Genomic DNA, 22,144 nt, shown 5'->3' with positions numbered 1-22,144 from the left:
CTTTCAGATTTCAAGAATACCTTTTTGAAAATGGTTAAGGTAAATAACAAAAAAATCTCGATTCTTTAAAATAGCTCGTTCACATGGGATCAGAGACAGATTTTAATTTCTGAAGAAACTCGTTTTTATTTTTAATTTACGACTTGAGATTGCCTGATATCGGGGGATGACTTACGATATTCTCGGAGTACGTAAACTACTTCTATAGGAGCTTAGTTTTTTATAGTTTCAATGGATTTCAAAACATCGAGTTATTGGTTTTTTTAGGCCGTAGGACGGACGAAAGGCTTCCAATAAAGGCTTTTTAGGTTTCATTCACGGAGAATGCCGACATCACTGTAATAGTTTTAGACCTAGGTTTTAGCGCCATCGGAGATTGCGTCTAACTCTTTTATTTTAATATTAATTGCTTCTCTTTCAAATATTTTCAATAATAATACACAGTCTTTAAATTTGAAAACAATGCTGACAGAAGTTTCTTTTTATTTCTCAAAAAATCAACTTTTTAACATTCTAATGTAAAATTTAAATTTAAAAATAAACATTATTTATAATTACGAATCAGAAGACTTCAAATAAGTTCAGCAAGAAAGCAAAGGAAATTGCGGCAACCAGAAATTTATGCTACGCCTATTTAGCTGGCCTATACCACTACATCTAGACACACAATAGCATAAGTGGCCTACAACATCAAAGCAAAATCGACACGTACCAACTTGACTGTGTGGGACACTTTGTGGTGAATACTAAGGAACATGCAACACACGTCTATTCAACAAAATCAATTCACATTCAAACTTATGTATGTGGCACGTGTAAGTGGCATGGAAATCGACAACATCATTTGATGCTCGTTTGCTCAGAAAACCAATATTTTGTCAATGAATATATACTCTCTCTTCTCACAAGTATGGCGATGTTTAGAGATTAGAGGAAGTGAATGAGTGAGTCAAGTATTAGTCACGTTGTTAGTATTCGATTCGCTCATGCTCCGATATACGCCATTATACAGTGTACTTGTATATACATATGAGTATGTGGGTTATTATCATATAAGACGTTCGATTATGTAGTCTACGAGTGGAATATAATCTGGAACGAATTTGTTAGCATTGCCTATGGACTGCCAATGTTTACTGCCACTGAAGTGGTGAAATGGTGCATGTGGCACGAACACGAAAGAAGCAATAAACGGATTCAATAGAGGGCAAAGAGTGGAAATTCTGAATATATGCGTTCTTTAGCACCCCAGTAAGTTACATAGAAAGTTGCGGATGTGCAGAGTCGCTAAGTCAAAGAACCGAAGTAGAAGTATTGGAATGTCAGTAGGCCTCTTCATCCACATATGCAAACAAAAATAACTAACACATACACACATACAAGTCAACTGCTCATACTTATGTACATAGTATGTGCGTAGGTGCTTGTTTGGAAGCGTGGCTTTTGAAAGCCGACAACGAAAATTGTATGTGTGTGTAAAAAATTGGACAAAAATAGCATGTAAACAAAGTATAAAAGCTAACAAACAAAACATAAATAAATATGACACATACTACAATATGTACATATTTACAACAACCTCGAGTGGGCTTTGCATTGGCTTAAGCTTGAGAGTGAAACCAGTGCCAAAGTCGCCGCTTATTTGCGGTATAGCCGGCGATAAGTCAACAGTGCGAGTGCACAACAACAAAACTTGAACTTAATATACACATGAGCTACGCCAAGCAGAGGATGTGAAATGTGTATAAAATGATAGAGAAATGGGCTGAAAATGGCTGAAAGCTAGAAGTTGGTTATTAAAGCAAAGCGAAAATTAAATACTAGTATACATATATAAAACAATACACGGAACAATATAAAGTTGCAACATCTTTCAGTTTGAACTCTGTGTAAAAGTATTGTATAGTATCAATATAGTCAGGGCGTCAACTTAGATAACATACTTAGGTGGTATTTTACATCATTCTAAAAGCCGTATTGCATAATTAAAATTTCAATAACAGGAAATATTTCTTTTAGTTTGTTGCATGACGCAGATCGAATGATCGGACCTGCAGAAATTAAATAAATAAGTTAAACAATATCTGGAACAAACTTGGTTCAAGTAGCATCCGCCAGTAAGATAATTTTTTCTCATTTCATATAATTTCCGACTAGTTAAAAACTAGACACAATCGATCTAGCTCACATATATGTATGTCCATATTTCATTATACTTAATACTTTTTAATATGAACATACTATAAAAAAAAACACGTCCTCTGAGTTTGAGTGCCATGCCTGATGTGTCACATGCATCCAATGACAAGTCAAACATGCAATTCGATATCGAATGCAAGTCTAACCGCTTTTCCGTACGCTCTATGTACTTATCTATTTAGACTGTTGTTTGTCATTTTGTCTATCAAAATATACATACATGTACTTCTTTGTCAAACAGTTCGTCTTGTAAATATTTTGCACACATAGTACATATGTGTACCAACTTTAAATAGTGTCTAAAAGCTTAGACTAGAAAATGCGCAAGCTGCCAAAGAAAGTCAGCCAAATATTGCGCTGGGTCAACAAATCTACTCCCTTGCCACAAATACAACTATTCGAGTACCTAAACATATTTATATACATGAAGAAATGTTTACAAGTTTACTGTATATAATTGTGTGTTTTTAAGTATACATATATCGGTACCAATGTATATGTTGGGGTATGCGGCAAGTACAACGTCTAGCGAGCTTAGCCTACAAATACGAACAGGTCACCAAAGCAAAACAAACTGCTAACTACACTGAACTACAAGTATATATTAAAACACGTAGGTACCTATGTGTATGTGAGTTTTTATATATAGTGTATGTGTTTCTGTAAGATAGTCTATTTTGGCCGTAAATCAAGTGTGGCAAGCGTGATTCTTAGCTTTTCATCTGTGGCCTAGCTAGACTCACTTACAAGGCCTCCGCCTGCCTCCGTTTTGAAATACAAAACCACAACTAAACATACACATGTGTATACACTGACACACATACTCACACTTGATTCTCCTAACACATCCCTATTGATAGATCCTGCCACTCAAGTTTACATGAATATTTAGTGGGTTTTAAGCAGCCTAGCCGAAGACCCACAGAAAGCAATCCTGTTTCGGAATATGTGTGTGTGTATTAAATGGAGCACATATACCGTTATCCGCACGCATGTGCTCTACCAAATCCCTCATACATAGCTACGTGCCACTCTCGTTGTCTAATTTGTATAAGGAAAACGGAATTTGCATATTAGACGGTTTACAGGGATAAGTGGCAAAAAGCTTACACACCTAAAGCTGTCACAGCATACCAAGGATGCTCCTTTGCTGAAAATGCACACGCATACATGTACTATAATTATCTATGGGGCATGTTGGTGCTCAGTGAGTTTTACGTAAATTACGCTTAGAGTAGCGGTAAAGTCAAAAGCTGAAATTGACTAATTTTTGGTTAATGAAGTTGTGCATAGAAAAGCAGCTTTCAAGTGGGCGCACTAAGGTCATGTGCTTCTTGCTTTGGCTTCTTTTAGCAATTTTTTGCGTTATAACCCTAATTTTGCTTTCACTGCAGTATAATTAATCTGAAAATGTTTCGAGCTTCCACTGGTACCTGTCGATATTAGTGATCGTTTTGATAGGTGTAGGCTTTATTGGCCTTAATATGTGGCTACAAGCTGTTTGGTTGCAACAGTTTGATTACATATAAGATGGATGCATAAGCTGAAATATAAGAATGAAGGAAGCTTTCACTTACGAATTTTCACGTAATTCAAATCCGTAGAACCAATTGGCTCGATAATATGTGGGGCAGAAGCATTTTTGGTAAGTTAAAATTATTGAACTTTGACTACTAAAGTACATAAAATGTGTATACGGAAGCAGCAATATTTTTTTAATGTATGACCTCGCACTTAAAGTATAAAAGAAAACCGGTATCTCCACTGAATTAGTTTAACATAATTTATTGAAGCTTTGCACGGACCTTTGTTTAGTCTTAACGTCATCAAATGACGAGCAATACAAGTAAAATAATGGTATTCTGACCAAAATCGACCAAAACTTGTGTCCTCATAAAATTATGAAAACTATGCAACCTAAATTTTCATTCAATGTATTCATCTGTAGTAATAATTACCCATAGATTTTTTTGAGTAAATTTAGACCTAAAAAAATGTTCCTTGCGTTACTCTTTTTTTTCGGAGGTCTTCCTGGAGATCGACCCCTTAATAACTAAATAATCATACTCACTTTGTTGAAAAAATATAAGTCTAATCAGAAATCGTAGCACAAGAAATAATAACAACGAAGTTATTATATTTAAGAGCTTGCCAGGAAACTATATAGTTTTATTACTGTCACTATTATTAAATAAATAAAAAATCACTTGAAACTGCTCCGCATTAAAATTATATAGCAGTAACCTACATTAAAAATTTATAGCCCAATATATACAGCTAATATATATATTATATAGTGGTTGTTATATGTAACAACTTTATTCAAAATTTAATGCCGTTCTCAGCAATTTTCTTATCGTTTTATCGCCCAAAGCTATGGCAATAAACCTTAGAGCACAACAAATGATTGTAAATCTTTAGTTTGGCAAGGTTTGTTCTCATGGCAGGCTTAAGTGGTACTTGGCAATAAACATCGAAATTAGAACGCCAACTCGACAACTACTTGATTTGAGAGCTCTGTAACAGGTGTCCCAGAGCAAAAAAAGAAAAATAATAAAAGCCAAACACAAAATGGCAAAGTAAAAATAACGAATGATTCAAGTGTGCAAAAATGACGATTGTAAAAAATTGGAGTATTACTTTTTTATGGCAAAAGCTAAAAAAAAGCTAAGCGTTAACCCCATATGTTTTTAATTTTTCTGCTGTAAATTTTGTTTTTATACACTTGCAACATGTTGCTACAGAGTATAATACCTTTGTTCACATAAATACAATAGCTAAAGTATTGCTAACCTGTTGCAAGAGTACAACAAATTTCAGATTTCTTACCAGAATCAATCTTTAATCAGTTAAGGAAAAGCCTTATATCAACTTCAAAACTATAACCAAAGCTCGTTGGAGTCTATGTACTTATATTTCCAATGCACTTCACCCACTCTGCTCTGCCAATCACTTCCAGGATTTTATTGTCTGTAGCCATTAAATAACAAAACCACTACAATTACTCCATAAAGTTTATAAAACTCGTTTACGCATAACGGTGTGAAATATCCCACCTCCTATGTCAATCTTCGCCGCAGTAATGCCTGATTTTATGCTTATAAGGTGTACAATACCATGCAAACGCGTTGGCACAAGCGAATACAAAGGAGCGGATTGTTGTTTACTTCGCAGAATAAAACAAAAACAATTTCAGAACACGTGTTTTTCAAATTTGTTATACGCCCTGTTTAGCAAAGCATTATAATCGCATTCACCGCGCATTGAGCTGTCAATGAAAAGTGCTAGATATTCCCGTATCTATATATTTAGATCTATGTAAATATATATCAACATATATCAAGTTCTTGAGCGATCGTTTAAATGCTTTAAATAAACAAGCCGAAGCCTTTCAAATGAACAATGCACACATGTTGCTAAATAACGAGAATAAAGAGATATCACTTTATGTCTGCAGAAAGCTTTGAGACTAGACAGTGTGACAGGCAGACAGACGGAAAGACAGACAGACAAAGAGACCTGCAGATAGACACTAGATAGACAGCCAAGCGAAAAATTTTTATTAAAATAACTGACACATTTACCATCATAATAAATCGGCCTTCAATGATTGTTATGGCCCAGTTTATTCATGCGCGCATTCAGAAAATATTCTAAAAGGAAAATGTAGATATTTTAACTTGAAATTGCGCAGGCAATACGTGTGTACAAGTAAATATGTGCCAAACGGTGTGCTTGTGTAAAAATGTTAACATTTATGGAAAATATTTTCTCACTTTTAAATTCTCCGCAATTAACTTGAAAATGCACGCCTGGAATGTAGGCTAAATAAATATTGTAAATGAGTGCAAATAAATATTTTATGCATGGGTAAGAAAAACACAAACATTAAGGTGGATCGGAGGTTTGAATTATTAGAATGACGAAACTTAATTGCAATTCTGCAAATATTGTGGGATTAAATTCTGAAGAGATTAGATAAAACAAGTAAGAAAGGGCTAAGTTCGGTGCAACCGAACATTTTATACTCTTGCAAGTTGCATTAATCAGAGTCAAGGACATACTTTACGATGTTAAACGTCAAAAAGAGGATCGGAATCTAAGCAATATATGCATACATTATATGCATACACCAAATATAACTTATACCCTTATCTACATATACATATATTCGGCATCAGATTTGTTAGAAAAACCGAAATCACCGAAATTTTCATTGAGATAATCCATACATCCAGCATAAAGTCAACAGGAAGTTCTAAAATCTTTATATTTGGTGTATGGGGCTCTGAGAAGTATTGACCCGATTCCCCTCATTTTGGATACACAGAATTACTGCTGCAGGAAAAGGATTCTGATTGAATTTCTATTGCATATCTCACACATTGACCGATATTTTCGAACAAAAGTCAACTATAAGTACTGGGGTCCACATACTTGGTACCTAGGGCGTTGAACAGTTTTAGTTGGATTTGAAAAATTTTCTGTCATAAGGTGGCACACAAAAAAGGCATTATTCGTGCAAAATTTAATCCCGTTATATTAATTACTTCTTGATTTGTGTACTGGAAACTGAACGAATCAAGTGGAACTTAAATTTGTGCTATATGGGAAAAAGGCGAGGTTGTTGTCTGATTTCGCTCATTTTCAGAACGTGATATAGGAATATGAAAATAGTGCCACGTGTAAAATTTTTTCGAAATCGGTAGGCGGTACCACTCCCATCGACCAATTTTCACCCCGGGTCTCATTAAGCTCTCGCGCTTTTAGTAGTTTTCAACAGTATCATTATATGGGGAGTGTCCATTTTCACATTATTGGTAGGAGTTCTTGTAATATTTACGCTGGGCGAATTTGGTCGTTGTAGCTTTAGTAGTTTAGGAGATATCCACATTAAATATATTAGGGGGCCGCGCCCCCTTTTCAAAATTTTGCCCCTTGCCCCTTGCAATTATCTTAATTTAGTCCTTAGTTATGGCATTTTATTGGTTTTTAGTTAATGGCGATTTGTGGGCATGGCAGTGGTCCGATTACGCCCATCTATGAACGCAATTTTTTTTTGTACTAAGGAACCTGCATACCAAGTTTCATCAAGATATCTCAATTTTTACTCGAGTTACTGCTTGAACGGACGGACGGACAGACAGACGGTCATTTTTTTTTTATAAAAAAAAATAAATAATGTTTTTTTAACCGATATTCAGCACATCTCAATATACCCGAATGATATGAAAGAAGAAAATACTCCATCTTCTCACCAAGTTGAATTATAGTCCAAATCGTCTCATCATAAAGCTAGATACAGAAATACCACCTCAAATGTGCCTCAAAGGAAAGAAGCTTTTTTGGTCGTGCGTCAAGAAAATTTGTGACGGATATTCATAGAGAATTAATAGAATTCCGCTTTACAACTGAGTTTTATGCTAAAACAACTTATCTCAACTTAACCTAAGGTTAGCACTTGTTCCAGAAATGCCAAACATTACAAATGTATATCACGGGTGATCTAAGTAGAGGTACTTTTTGACTTTTTGACAGATCACGAGTGAGTCGTGTCAAGCTGTCATGTTGTGTTAGTTTAGTATTGTTTGCCATTTCATGATGCAAAATTTACGCCTGGAAAACGTTAACAAATCGGTCAACTTTATTACGAAAATGCACGTTCTGTAAAGAATGTGTTTTGCGCGCTTCGCTCAACTTATGAATAACATAATCGGCCTACTGTGAGACCCAGCATTCATTATTGGATAATTTTCTACCGAATAGACCACGTCCAGCACGCAATGAAGTCAATATAACAGCCGTAGCTGAGAGTGTACACGATGGCTGTGGAGAGTCGTTTCAGCGCCGTTCGCAATAACTCGGAGTGACATATAGAACGTCTTGGCACATTTTACGTTGAGATCTTTAATTGAAAGCATACAAAATACAGTCTGTGCAAGAACTAAAGCCGCTCGACCTTTTAAGTGACATCAATGGGTACGTACACAAACAAAATTTCCGCATTTGGGATTAAGAGCTTCTGTAGAGATTCAAAAGCTGCCTTTTCATCCAGAAAAAAAAACGATTTGGTGTGGTTTGTGGGCCGGTGGAATCATCGGTCCATTATTATTCAAAAATAATGCCGGTGAAAACGTAACCGTCAATGGCGACCGTTATCGCGTCATGATGACCGACAATTTGATGCCTGAAATTGAAGTTCGTGATCTCGGCGACATTTGGGTTTCAACAAGACGGCACCACTTCCCACACATCACATTAATCAATGGATTTATTTAGAGAACACTTCGATGAGTAAATAATTTCATTATTTGGGCCGGTCGATTATCTACCAAGATCGTGTGATACCACACCGCTAGACTTTTCCCTGTGTGGATATGTACGTAAAGTCTAAAGTCTATGCGGACAATCTCGCTTCAGGCCTGGTACAAAACATCATGCGTGTAATTCGCCAGTTACCAGTCGAAATGTTCGATCGCGTAATCGAAAATTGGGCTCAATGGATGGACCAAATGAGAAATTTGAAAGAGGTATTCTTCAAAGAATAAATGATAAAGAGTGTACTTTCGAATGAATATAAACTTTACCCATTAAATTTTAAATTTCTGTGCTTTTTTTTTAAGGAAAACCCTCATGCTTATGCAATTACAATTTTCAACGCTATATTTTTGCTTCTTATTAACGTATAACTTTATGAGGCTATATGAAACCTATTTAAAAAAAATTGTAAATCTTTGCTCAGTAATTTCGATCCACACTATAAAACATCAATATGCATCTACAAGTATTCACATATTAAATTGTAATTTTTACCTCATTATTTATACAAATAAACAGAAATTTTCTGAATTATTAAGTTGCCACATGCACACACTCCTGTGTAAAATATTTTGACAAGTGTTAAATACAACATTTGTTAACATGTATGCAGTTATGCTTGCGAGAAGGTAAGCAGCTGTTCTGAGCTAAAATAATACAAATTCATTGTTTTCAGAATAAATATAAAGCGTAGCTGTATAAATATACATATGTAAGCATTTTTACGACTTTGTATTTGTTTTATGAGGAAACATTAGCCACTGTAGCTGCCAGCAGCCGCTTTAAGCCACACTTGACCTTCGAAAATTTTAAAATCGTTCAGAAAATTAAAATTTATTTGAGCATTTTTTGAATTTTACACATACTCGTACAAAGTTCTTCGAATTGACAGGTGAGAATTTATTTTCTGAGCTTACCTTATTTTGCTTTTGTATAAGTAAAACATAAGTGCAATTTAGAGCAAAGTTTTAGAAAGGAAATATACATACGTTTGTTATTATAGCCCAATTACCACGAAAAACTTCTCAATTAGATCAGAAATTTTAAAATTTTTGTTGCCAACTGTAAAACTAGCATAAATCGACTTAAGTTAAAACGAAATTCGAGGATATATTTTACTTAAATATCTCAGAGCAGAAGCTTTGATTTGTGGTAAAAAGCAGTGTTTTACTAGTAAAAGTTGAAAATTGAGCTGAAGTTGACTGGGCCCCAAGTTAAATTATGAATTTCTTATTCCGCCTCAAACAATTCACTAGTTCAAACAATTAGCAATTTTTTTTTTGTAATTGTTATTATCAAAAAAATCTTCTAATTAGTAAGAGAGTTTGTTTCATGCTAATGTTGATTAAGTCTTAATGAATATTAATAATTAGAAAAAATTTAATTGACTAAATTAAGACCCACAACACGAATCTTGGCTTGTTTCACAAATAAATACGAAATTATTACTACTACTTATATTAAGGGGGTATTCTAGTCTAGAAATAAAATTTACAAAAAAATATTAAAAATTAACATAATTAGAGGGGGGAGAGACAGGTGTAAAAAAAATGACGCATCCTGGTGATATTGATCCTGACTCTCCTGGTAGTCTGAAAAAAAAAAAAATCAAAAGAAATTCTTAATCAGTAAGGATGCTGTTATAGTCCCTACCTCAGGGAACACGAAAAATTTTTTTTTTTTAAAATTGCGACTGTTTGAAAATAAAAATCATTTTTTACGCTTTTTTTTGAAATTCCTGAATTTTTTAAAAATATTAAAAAAACAAATTTTGACACGATGCTGGTAGGAACGATAAAGGATTATACATATAAAGAAGGTTCGAGATAATGCCGGTACCGTGTGGAAAAAAGTAGTTTCGAGAAAAACGCGTTTAAAAAAGTGAGTCAAATTTGAGTGAGTCAAAAATGAGCCGGGCTAGGCTGGAATGAATACTAACTTGTTAACAATTTCTAGTTGACTAAATTAAGGAGCTAATCTGAGTTTAATATACTTCTAACAGTTCGGTTTTCTTTCATTACATTCAAGAATAAATCCTTGCGTGAGGAACTTACACATAAAATGTAAAAAAAAGCCTTGAAACGAAAAAATAATGCTCGATAGATGGCGTTGTTTTCACAAATTTTTACAAATCTCTTACTTATGACGATTTGTTGCAGAAACATTCTCTAAAGTAGGTTTTTTCAAACGGAGTATATGTGCGAAATACGGTGTGGCAAGTTCAAAAAATGCGAAATTGTTACTAAACAAGTAAGGAAGGGCTAAGTTCGGGTGTCACCGAACATTTTATACTCTCGCATGATAAAGTGATAATCGAGATACTGTTATTAGCAACTTTTTTGCGAGAGTATAAAAATGATGCCCTCTGAATTACATGAAAATGTCTGAGAGATTTACCGATATTTTCGGTGAAAAATTAGGTTATGTTAGGTTAGGCACTGAGTTCTTCGTGGTCGATATCAGAGACCCTGAAAAGTTATAGTCCGATCACGACAATTTTCCACAAGGGTTACCTCAGTTCAAATACCATATTTGTGTAAAGTTTTATTCCGCTATCATCATTGGTTCCTAATGTATATATTATAAAGAGAAGGCATAAGATGGAATTCAAAATAGCGTTATATTGGAAAAAGGCGTGGTTATTAACCGATTTCACCCATATTTCGTACATGTCATCAGGGTGTTAAGAAAATATTATATGCCGAATTTCATTGAAATCGGTATAGTAGTTCCTGAGATATGGTTTTTGGTCCATAAGTGGGCGACGCCACGCCCATTTTCAATTTTTAAAAAAACTTTGGATGCAGCTTTCTTCTGCCATTTCCCTCGTAAAATTTAATGTTTCTGACGTTTTTTGTTTGTCGGTTAACGCACTTTTAGTGATTTTCAACATAACCTTTGTATGGGAGGTGGGCGTGGTTATTATCCGATTTCTTCCATTTTTGAACTGTATATGGAAATGCCTGAAGGAAACGACTCTATAGAGTTTGGTTGACATAGCTATGTTAGTTTTCGAGATATGTACAAAAAACTTAGTAGGGGGCGGGGCCACGCCCACTTTTCCAAAAAAATGACTTCCAAATATGTCCCTCCCTAATGCGATCCTTTGTGTCAAATTTCACTTTAATATCTTTATTTATGGCTTAGTTATGACACTTTATAAGTTTTCGGTTTCCGCCATTTTGTGGGCGTGGCAGTGGGCCGATTTTTCCCATCTTCGAACTTAACCTTCCTATGGAACCAAGGAATACGTGTACTAAGTTTCATCATGATATCTCAATTTTTACTCAAGTTACAGCTTGCACGGACGGACGGACAGACGGACGGACAGACGGACGGACGGACAGACAGACATCCGGATTTCAACTCTACTCGTCACCCTGATCACTTTGGTATATATAACCCTATATCTGACTCTTTTAGTTTTAGGACTTACAAACAACCGTTATGTGAACAAAACTATAATACTCTCCTTAGCAACTTTGTTGCGAGAGTATAATAAAACATATGTGTGAAAAATCTAAAACAACAAACACAGACATATGCACTCGGTAAATTTACGCACGAGCAGTTTATTTAACTTTTTTAAGTTTTTCATAAGTTAAATGAGATAAATTAGTGGAAAAATCAAGAATTAAATAGCGCAAAATAAAAGAAGTCAAGAGCAAAGTGAAAGTGCAAAACAGAACAAAAACCCAACAACAATGACAGCAGTGTAAACCAAAAAACGGAATCAAAAATAAAAGTCTGAAAGCGCCTGTCATAAAATTTTAAATACCTTGCACACTTGTAAATATGCGCTTAAAACAATGCAACAGCGCAAGGGTGTATGCAATTGCACACACACACATGCAGAAGTGAGGTACTTTCATTGTTTGCTTACGCGTTGTTTGCCAGCGTGCTCAGAATGGGTATCTGTGCGGATAATACTGCGGCTCAACAAACAATGCTGCCACAGCGATGCGGCATAAAGCCCAGGCGCCTATAAATATGTATTGTGAACTGTGTACATACATTCATATATCCATATAAAAGTGCACAAAATAACGTGAGTTATATGAAAGTGTTTTTGCAACACACATGTGTACATATGTACGTAGTATATATTTATGTACAATAGCGCAGACTTGGCGGCTTGCAACCCATCAAACTAGCAAAACCTCAACATTTTAATGCGCACACGTTTTGGGGTTTTCAGGCGAGTCTGCCATGCGCTCCGCCGCTCTCCTTCGCTATTTTACTTGGCTTCCTTTGCATTTACTTAAAATTGTTGGGCAAACCGCAGCTTACGTTTATTGCATCTTGCAAGTACGCCGTGGACTCTTGCTCTTGCTGTCTTTGGTTACTTTTAGTTACGGTTGCAAGATGTTGTTATTGCATATAGATAAGTTTTTGTTTACTATTTTTGTAGTTATTACAAATAATGTAGCTTAAAATAAAGTAAATACAAAGAAAAATAGGCAACGTGTAAGCAAACGAATTGTTATGCGCTCGCATGAAAATGGAAAACAAATTATTTGTGCGAAAAAAGAGGGTAAATGTTGAAGGGAAGAAACAAAAAACAATCGACTTCGAATTTGATAGCTAATGAATGCGACTGTTAACGTCGGTATGCACCAGATAGACTGCACTTAGTGCCATAAAAACGGTTTTCCATTCTTTTATGTTTTGTCTTTCTTGACAGTGAGCGGCACTAGCCTCTAAAATCAAAGATATCGGATATGTTGGGAAATATAACTTTGTTCCCAGCTTCTGTAGTAAACTATACCAAAAATAAAGAGGTAGCTAAATACCAAAATTTAGAAACTTAATGACTGCAGCGCCACCTATCGATCAGTATTTTTTAAACTCATAAAAAGTTCATAATTACTGTTAAAGTCCATAAAGAAAATATATACATATTTGTTTATACAATCCAAGGGACATAAAGATTCATTGATTACTAAACAACTAAAATTATATGAACTTCTGAATTGAGCATCAATTATGATTAACAGATAGTTGCCTAATTGAACTCCAGTTCCTAAGTTAAACTTCCTAATTCCGGTTAAAACCAGCTTGTGCTCAACTATTGCGAGAAAATTAATACTAATAAAATAATTTTGTAATATTAAGTTCCTCAATTATAATTTAATGGGCAAATAAAAGTAAGACCTTATGAATCATGCTTCTGGGTAACCTGTTACAGTTGTGGGGTTATACCTAATTCCTCAGTGCTATGGGTGCTTTCTTACAATAACTCTAGACCTGGATACTTTATAATAAATATTAATACTCAAATTTGGAATTTGGTTAATTAAAATTTCTGACAAAAAATGAAGTTTGGTAATGATGATAATAATAGATTCGTTTGTCAAAATTAAGAAATTATATTTAAAACGCAGAAAAATATTAACGCAATTAACAGATTTTTTGTCATTTCTCATAGTTCAACGCAAATGCAAATTATTCGCTCGACAGGCAAGTCCAGTGTTGTTCAACGGAGACCCGCTTAAATTATAACAAAGCTGTTGGCGCAGCCACTAGCAGCAAGCGCAGCAAATCGCTGATAATTAAGCGGAATTTTAGTTAAAGTTAACTTTTTGATTTTTCATTTCTTTTTTCATGTTTCATGTAATATATTTCGCTGTTGAAAATTTTTTTTATACCCTGAATATACCCTGTTAAGTTTGCCACGAAGTTTGTAACACCCAAAAGGAAACGTCGGAGACCCTATAAAATATACATTTAAAGTACATACATAAATGATCAGCATGACGAGCTGAGCCAATTTAGGCGTATCCGTGTGTCTGTATATACGCCAACTAGTCCATCAGAATCATCAGAATCATATCGATTTGAAATGCTGCATTTGCGAAACGGCCGAGATCGAGCCACTATATCACATACATAGCTGCCATACAAACTGAATAATCGGAATCAAGTGATTGTATGGAAATCTTCTTCACCAAATTTGGCATGAGTTATTGTCTGAGTTAATGGTTCTATCTCCGATGGAATTATTAGATCATATTACTATAGCCTTTATGGTAGCTAGCATAAACAACTGAGCGATCGGAATCAAATATGAAAAACTTTCTCATTTAACGAAATCAAGTTCTTGTTAGGAATCTTTTGTAGTTATGAAGGTTATTTTAGCTTCTGGGCTACCAAAGTTAACGTTTTTTTTTATTTTCTGCTGAAATATTTATGTGTTTCAATGGCAACTTCGTATTACGGAAAAGGAATTTTAAGAAATTTTATGGCAAATTCACAATCGTTTTGGTCTTCGTAATTGTGTTTCTGGTTTTGCTACTAAATCTGAATATAAATATATAAACATACTATATATTTATGTATATATGTTGTTAAAATCTATGGCAAAAAATATGAAATCATTTGTTTAGTCACACCACCGTGAAGCGTTTGAAGTTAAGCTATTAGGCTGCAAATTGTTTGTGAGCACTGTGAAATGTGGCAGAAGCAATTACCCAAGACTTGATGACTTTTTAGTAGTTGTATGACCACATACAAATATAACCTGCTGAGTGTGTGCAAGCTAAAAGCGGAAGTGGCATTTCACGGCAAAGTATGCAAATGGTAATTGATATAAATGAACAGGAATTTATAAGCAATTTTTTATTAAAGAATATGCCATATTTTGCACTATAAATTATTTTAGGAGCATTCATCATTTTACGGTAAAAATTCCGGCATATTGCTTTAACGATATATAAATTATTTATGTTCGCTTTATAAAAATGTAAAGAATTTGAAATTAAAAATATTATATTTCGCATTCAATCAGGATTATAAATAATTTGCAAAATCCAACGAATAAAAAAAAGACAAACATACCTTTAGAATTGTTCTTATATAAGTGCTGTTGTTGTTGTAAAAGCTTATAGACATTGAACACTGTTTATTACTCTGCAAAGAAAAAATAAAATAAGTTTTTTGCAATACATGTAAAGTTGTATATTAAATAAATTTCATGTTCATGCATATTTTGATAAATTTTATGGAAATAAAATTGTCGAAATAAATTCTGAAATAGTAATATGCAAATCCATAAAAACCTTAAGAAAAATTCCTTTGAATTGTGAATATAGTAAAAAATATGAAATCTAACCAAAATTAAGTTTAGAAGCCTCATGCATGTGTTCTTTGAGCTAAAGCAGTTATACACCTATGAAGAACGAAATATACAATTAATTCTGAGTAATACTTGTAGTATTTAAAAATGGCATAAGTCGAAATAAGTTAATAGCCTCTATTACGGTTATACTGAAGAAGTTTATCGTGATCTGGCGCTTTGTTTTATCATAAACAACGCTTTTGTAAATGAAGCTTCATATTACGTCTCAATAGAGGCAATGTGATCCCCGTGCTGCTATATGGTGCAAAAGGCATGTACGACGACAACATACGATAAGCCGGTTACGAGTTTTCGAGAGAAAGGTTTTGCGGAAGATTTATGGTCCTTTGAGCATTGGCAATACCGCAGTCGATAGAATGATGAACTGTACGAGAGCGACATTGACATAGTTCAGCGAATCAAGAGAAAGCGGCTACGCTGGCTTGGTCATGTCGTCCGAATGGATGAAAACACTCCAGCTCTGAGAGTATTTGATAAAGAACTCAGTGGAAAGAACTGGCTAAACTCGGTATATCTAAGTGGCGCCAAAAAGCGAAAAGGAAGAACGACTCGGCTATAATTGTGTAAGCGGTGTCTACGAAGATCTTGTGGAGTTACCACATAGGAAATTGTTTTAATATTATATAAACATATTTATAACTAATTTATTTTAAGTCTAAATAAGATATTTACAGCAGTGGTCTTGTTTTGTTACATGTCGCTTCTTAAAACCAAATTGAAGCGTTAACAAGTGAATGTGTGACTCGCCAGAGTCCACCAGAATTGTGAAATAATGACTTACACTTTGCCATAATTTAAAATTATTTGAGGGTTTCTGACGATTACTTTACAGCTTCTGAGTTCTTATTAGTTACCTATGATAACATATATATTTTGGTATTGGTTTTAAATGCAAGCTCTTGTGTGAGTTCGTTTTAGCTGCGCTCCAAAAACCTATTCTCAGAATTGCTGGCGAAGCTCTTCGGTTTATCGTCAATAATGATAGATTTTACTTTTCTAACAATTAATTAATATCAACACATTAATATCATAAGAAACCAAAATTGTAGAAGCATACTCATGATATACCAAAAGATTTTTAAAAATATTTAGGTAAGATATTTCACACAGGTCCCTTAAATATCGGCTGTCTAGTATTTAGAAATGCAGCTATTATGCCAACTTGCTATATTAGAACCCAAAGAGGCCGATCAAAATCTTTAGACTTACCTACCATTAAATTTTATGTTATGTTATAAATATTTTGCTGTTATGTAATGCTGAGATAGTGCATTTCGAATTTCTTAAATGGAATAAAAACCGATTTTTACGACCACGTTCGTGTCGGCAACTTTTGTGAGATGCACAACAGCATGCCACAAAAACAGTAGCACAAATTCTTATAGTAAACCAACAAACTAAAAGGTTTCGACTAAACAAATCGGGAAAATGGTATTAGAGCCCTTTCGCACTAGACAAGGTAATAATGTTTTTTTGTTTTTAAAAGCTCATATAATACATATATTTACACTCACCATATGCAACAGTTCATATGTTTTAGTATCAATTATTTGGATTCACTTGTTTACACTTTTTTGAACAAATTGTTTAAAAAATATACAGTTAAAGTTTTTAATTTTTTTTAATATATTTTTTAACTCTTACTGAATACATTAATATTATTTTTCAAATGAAATAATTAATATATTTATGAATATTTGCTACTTAAAACTTTTTGAATTGAACTCTTTCCATATTTTCTTTCTCCGTGGTACTATAATCTTTTTAAGGCACATTTCAGTACAAAAAAGAAATCAATAAATTTCATGGCGTGTAATATTTATTACAATTTCTAACGAAATAACTCCACAAGATAACAAACGAATTTAGGTCGAATCCAACACGATTGGGCATTTTCACTAAATGATTCACACTGTGGCTGTTTAATTGCCACTTTTCTTTTTGCTACTGCACCGGCAGACATTTTAACACACTTAATTGCTTCATTTTTCCAATGAGCAGTTTCACAAAAATTTATTTCGTTTATAATTTAATGCACATTCGTTGCGAAGATTAACGTGTAGCTAACCAAGGCGGCGCGCCGACTATTGAACTTGAAAGCACAAGCGCTGGATTGCCACTGCCGACGTCGCCGGCGCAGCCAATGGGCCGAACGGCAGACGAATAATAGCGAAACGAAAACGAAAATAAATAAATAAATGCGTGTATGTAGGAATGTAAACTGATTAATCACTGATCTTCTGCTTTTTTGAAGAATATTTTGTTTGTACATACGTCTGTGTGATGTGCGTGCTTAATGGGCGCGTGAATGCGAGCAGGCCAACATGCATTTGACACATTCCAATGGCATAATTATGAAGTGCATTCTCAAGACGTTCAAAAAATTGGAGATAACGGAGAATTGTAGTGCAAGTATGTATGTATGTGCATAAATCTAATTCAAATACGATTGCACAAGGCAAGGCGCTGAGTATGAATTTCCACCTTTAGGCATTTGACACAAATTTATGTACATACTATACATATGTATATATGTACAAATGTATGTACATATGTGTATATATGCATATATTGCCAGTAAAGATCGCTTTTGCTTTCAAATGTGAAAAAAGAAAACTTATTTCCTTAATCACTTGCACACGAAAATGCATAACGGTATGTCGTTTGGGCGTATACAAGCCAGACACACACACACATAAACACATACATATGTACGTCACTCGAACTAAATTTTATACTTATTTATATGCCCACTCTGAAATGATAAATAATAGATTGTTTAGTCAATTTGATTAGATGAATGTCTTAAGCTGCTCGATTGGATGGGTTTTGCTGCAACAAATGCCTACACGCTATTAATACAAACGCACGAAGATATGTACAAGTATATGTACATACATATGTATATGTATTAGAGATGCGTGTGGGCAATGAAAGCAAATGCTTTTAAAATGAAATGAAAATTAAAAGAAAAGCATAATGATAATGCATTTGAAGAAGAAAAATGGAAATAAAATACTAAAAATCAACAACAACAACATTATGGTTGGCACTTAATAAAATTTATTGCATGCAACGCGTGTGCTGTGCAACAAACAATCAACAACAATATAAAAAAAGGCAACAAAATTGTGTTACGAAAATTAAAACAACAACAATATTAAAAAAATTATGCTAAACCATGTGCAACTTAAGATAAAAACTACAATAAAAACCAAAATAATACAACAAAGGCACAATTACAATAAAATCAAGAGATAATCAAGCAACTAACCTTTTCAACGCAACAACAATATTAAATATATTTGTATTTGCTGAGCAGAATTATGTTTATAATTGAAAAATTAATGTTTGCGCGCCGGCCAACAAGTAAAATATCATTACAACAACACCAGCAAATACCGCCAAACTCGTAACTACACGAAGCCATAGTTTCAAAAACACATACATACATATAAAATCACTAAAAATAGTGGGATTCCTGATGTTAGCATAAAAATGCGTGCAACAGATGCGCCGTAATGCCGGTAAAAACTGGAGTCTAGTTATCACAGCTGAGCGGTTGAGAGTAGGCTGGGAGAAGAAAAATTGGTGTTTTTGTCATACTAACTTCATGTTTTCGTTCTGCTAAAAACTACTATCGTAACGAGTTCAAGCTCTTATTTGTTGATAAAAAAATTTTGTTATATTTACTTAATTTTCATTCCATATTAACTCATTCTACGGCAATTCAATTTTCAACATATTCAGAAATTTCGCTAATTTCTTCAGTTGGACGTAAGTAGTTGTTTTGATGTAAAAGATACTTCAAAATAAAGTAACTTAACTGCTTACGCTGAAGATCTTCAAAACCCATAAAAACCATGTTCATGATCTGATTACAAAATCACGAAACCACATAGATTACCATCAAAATGCCTGGATTTCTCGGATTTGATGCTTTTACTTCAGCAGCTTGATTAGCTGATGACATATAAGAAATCATCTTGCTTCAAAAATGTGCTACGAGGGCTGCTATATATATTCTGGCCTAGGGCAACACTAAGTGTTGCCAGGTGCAATCTGACATTTCCATTGGAAAGTTTGACATTTTTTAGCATAAAATCACTCAGAACGTTTTGTCATTTAATCGTGAATTGTTTTATTTACAGGGAATTAAAAAATTCATCTCGGCCAAAAAATGGAATTAACTCGTGAACATTTTCGTGCGATCATTTTTCACAACTTTCGACGTGGATTATCACGACAAGAGTGCATCGATGAACTAAAATCTTTGTATGGCTATGAAGCACCATCCTATAGCACTGTGAAAAACTGGTACAACGAATTCAATCGTGGCCGACGCTCGCTCAAAGACGAATTCCGTGAAGGTCGTCCAAAAACAGCCGTTGTGCCAGAAAACATCGATGCCGTACGTGAACTGATAATGCAAGACCGACATGTAACATACCTTCAGATAGAGGCATGCCTATGCATTTCTCCCACCAGCATATATTCGATATTGCATGAACACCTGGCCGTAAAAAAGGTTTGTTCTCGTTGGATCCCGCACAATTTGACAATCGCTCAAAAAAAGGCTCGTGTGGATTGGTGTAAAGAAATGCTGAAAAAATACGATCGCGGTGCTTCAAAAGACGTTTATAAGATCGTCACAGGTGACGAATCATGGATCGATGCGTATGAGCCCGAAACAAAACAGCAATCGACAAAAAAAAAGAAATAAAAAAAAAAAAAAAACATTTTCGTTGATAAATATGCCTATTTACATTATTAGGCCAGAAATATATATAGCAACCTACGTAAAAACTAAGAAACAAGTTCACTTAAGTAAAACTACCACATCACTGAGAAAGCAGATTATAGCAGCTGTTATTACTGAATATAATTCTTGGATCTTACCATGGATTATTAAAAGTGAATTTTTTAATATAGACGCTCGCTTTGTTAAGATTTGACATGATTACAAATGTATTACAAAATTTAACAATGCGAGGAATACCAAAGTTCCAGTATTGGAAGAATAATTGAGCTATAAACTAGCGTATCGGGGATTTCGAACACAAGAACAATGTTTTGTAATGTTATACTGATTATTGGGATTTGCTGACCAGATGTTTCGTAAACACAAATTTCAGTAAAATAATTCATTAGGAGCTAAATTTTGTTTTGAACCATCAATCGTAATTACATGAATTGATATTTCAGCTGCGCCTTTTTACTGATATATCCAGTGTTTATCACACATTTTTTGGAGATCTTACAATATCCACCAGGAATAAAGGGATGTCCAACTTATTCCAGTGTGAGAGCGCTTCAAAATTAGCGTTTTTTCCATTTTCCATTATGGCCAGATTGAACAAAATAATAATTTTTGGGCATTTAAATTAAAACGCCCAACATTTAGTACGAATAAAAATTACTATATAGTGGTTAATTAATATATGTATAGAGAAACTATTTAAATCTTTGTATGGTATGTTAAAATAACTGTCTTTTGACATTTCAATACCCAATAAAAGGATTTAAGCTTTTTAGCTCTCAATCAATAAATGTTTTTAATAATTTTCCATTAAAAATAATACTATTATGCTTGACATTACAAAAGGTTTCATCAAATACATTTAAATTTCACAAATTCATTTAATTTTCATAGTTTTAGATTTTTTAAGTGGTCCTGAACAATGCAACAAATCCCTCCGTTTACATATTTTTTGGCTCGTTTCCAACTGCTAAATGTCGAAACCTCCTGAACTCGATCAGCTGTTTAGCAATTGTTCTCTCCCTTCCAGTGAGAGAGGAGTTGGACATCTCTTTATCTCTGATATCCACTCTATAGTGTATCCGGGCTCATACTGCCCACACATTTAAAAAGTAGAGTAAGTAAAACCTTTTATTAACATTGTTTTCTTTGCTCACAAATGCAATTTGAAAATCTCCATTTCGCCGGCAGCGTTGATGCAACTTCAACGCCTCTGCTGCATCTTCATATTATCTTTCACCAGACTTGAAGCTGCCTTCTTGTATGCACGCGCAACTCTGTTGGCAGTATTTATTTCGATATTCGACTTTTTTCTTTAGATTGTTTGAGTTGCCGGTTTCACTTTCCGCGGAGCATTTTTCACTAGCTGACAAGTAAAAAAAAAACGAATGAAAAGAGGAAAAACAAAACGAAATGCGAGAGGAGAAAACGTCACAGCAAAAGTAAGACCTGAAAATAAAATTAGTTTAAATAAATATTGTGGAAAAACAATATTCAAAGTATTGCATGACGCATGCGACAGCTGAGCGCTGAACAGATACCCAGAAAGCGGCAGACCAAAGCATGCTGTGCATACAAAAGCTTGTAAGCGAGCAGCTTTTCGGCGTCTCCGGCTGGTTGGCTGCGTCTTGCAGCAGTGCCATCTCCACTCAAGTAAAGCACTAAATATGACGGCGAATCCAAAAAAACTACGAAAAAAATATCAAATGAGACAACTAGCACAGTGGTGA

General features: G+C 34.3%; 1 protein-coding gene across 15 annotated transcripts in view; it reads right to left on the bottom strand.

Moving 5' to 3' along the window:
• Positions 1-22,144, bottom strand: part of LOC126763169 (insulin-like growth factor-binding protein complex acid labile subunit) — a 182,786-nt gene that overhangs the window by 74,774 nt on the left and 85,868 nt on the right. The window contains exon 2 of one of the 15 annotated variants that reach the window (XM_050480446.1): positions 15,355-15,426. The exons of the other annotated variants lie outside the window; for them this stretch is intronic. The gene's annotated coding sequence lies outside the window, so the exon portion shown is untranslated. The remainder of the gene's footprint in view (positions 1-15,354; positions 15,427-22,144) is intronic. 15 annotated transcript variants of the gene reach the window in all.

The sequence above is a fragment of the Bactrocera neohumeralis genome, chromosome 6 (assembly GCF_024586455.1).
Source record: "Bactrocera neohumeralis isolate Rockhampton chromosome 6, APGP_CSIRO_Bneo_wtdbg2-racon-allhic-juicebox.fasta_v2, whole genome shotgun sequence".
Classification (NCBI taxonomy): Eukaryota; Metazoa; Arthropoda; class Insecta; order Diptera; family Tephritidae; genus Bactrocera; species Bactrocera neohumeralis.
Note: the sequence above shows the minus strand (reverse complement) of the source record. Positions and strands in the feature narration are given on the sequence as shown.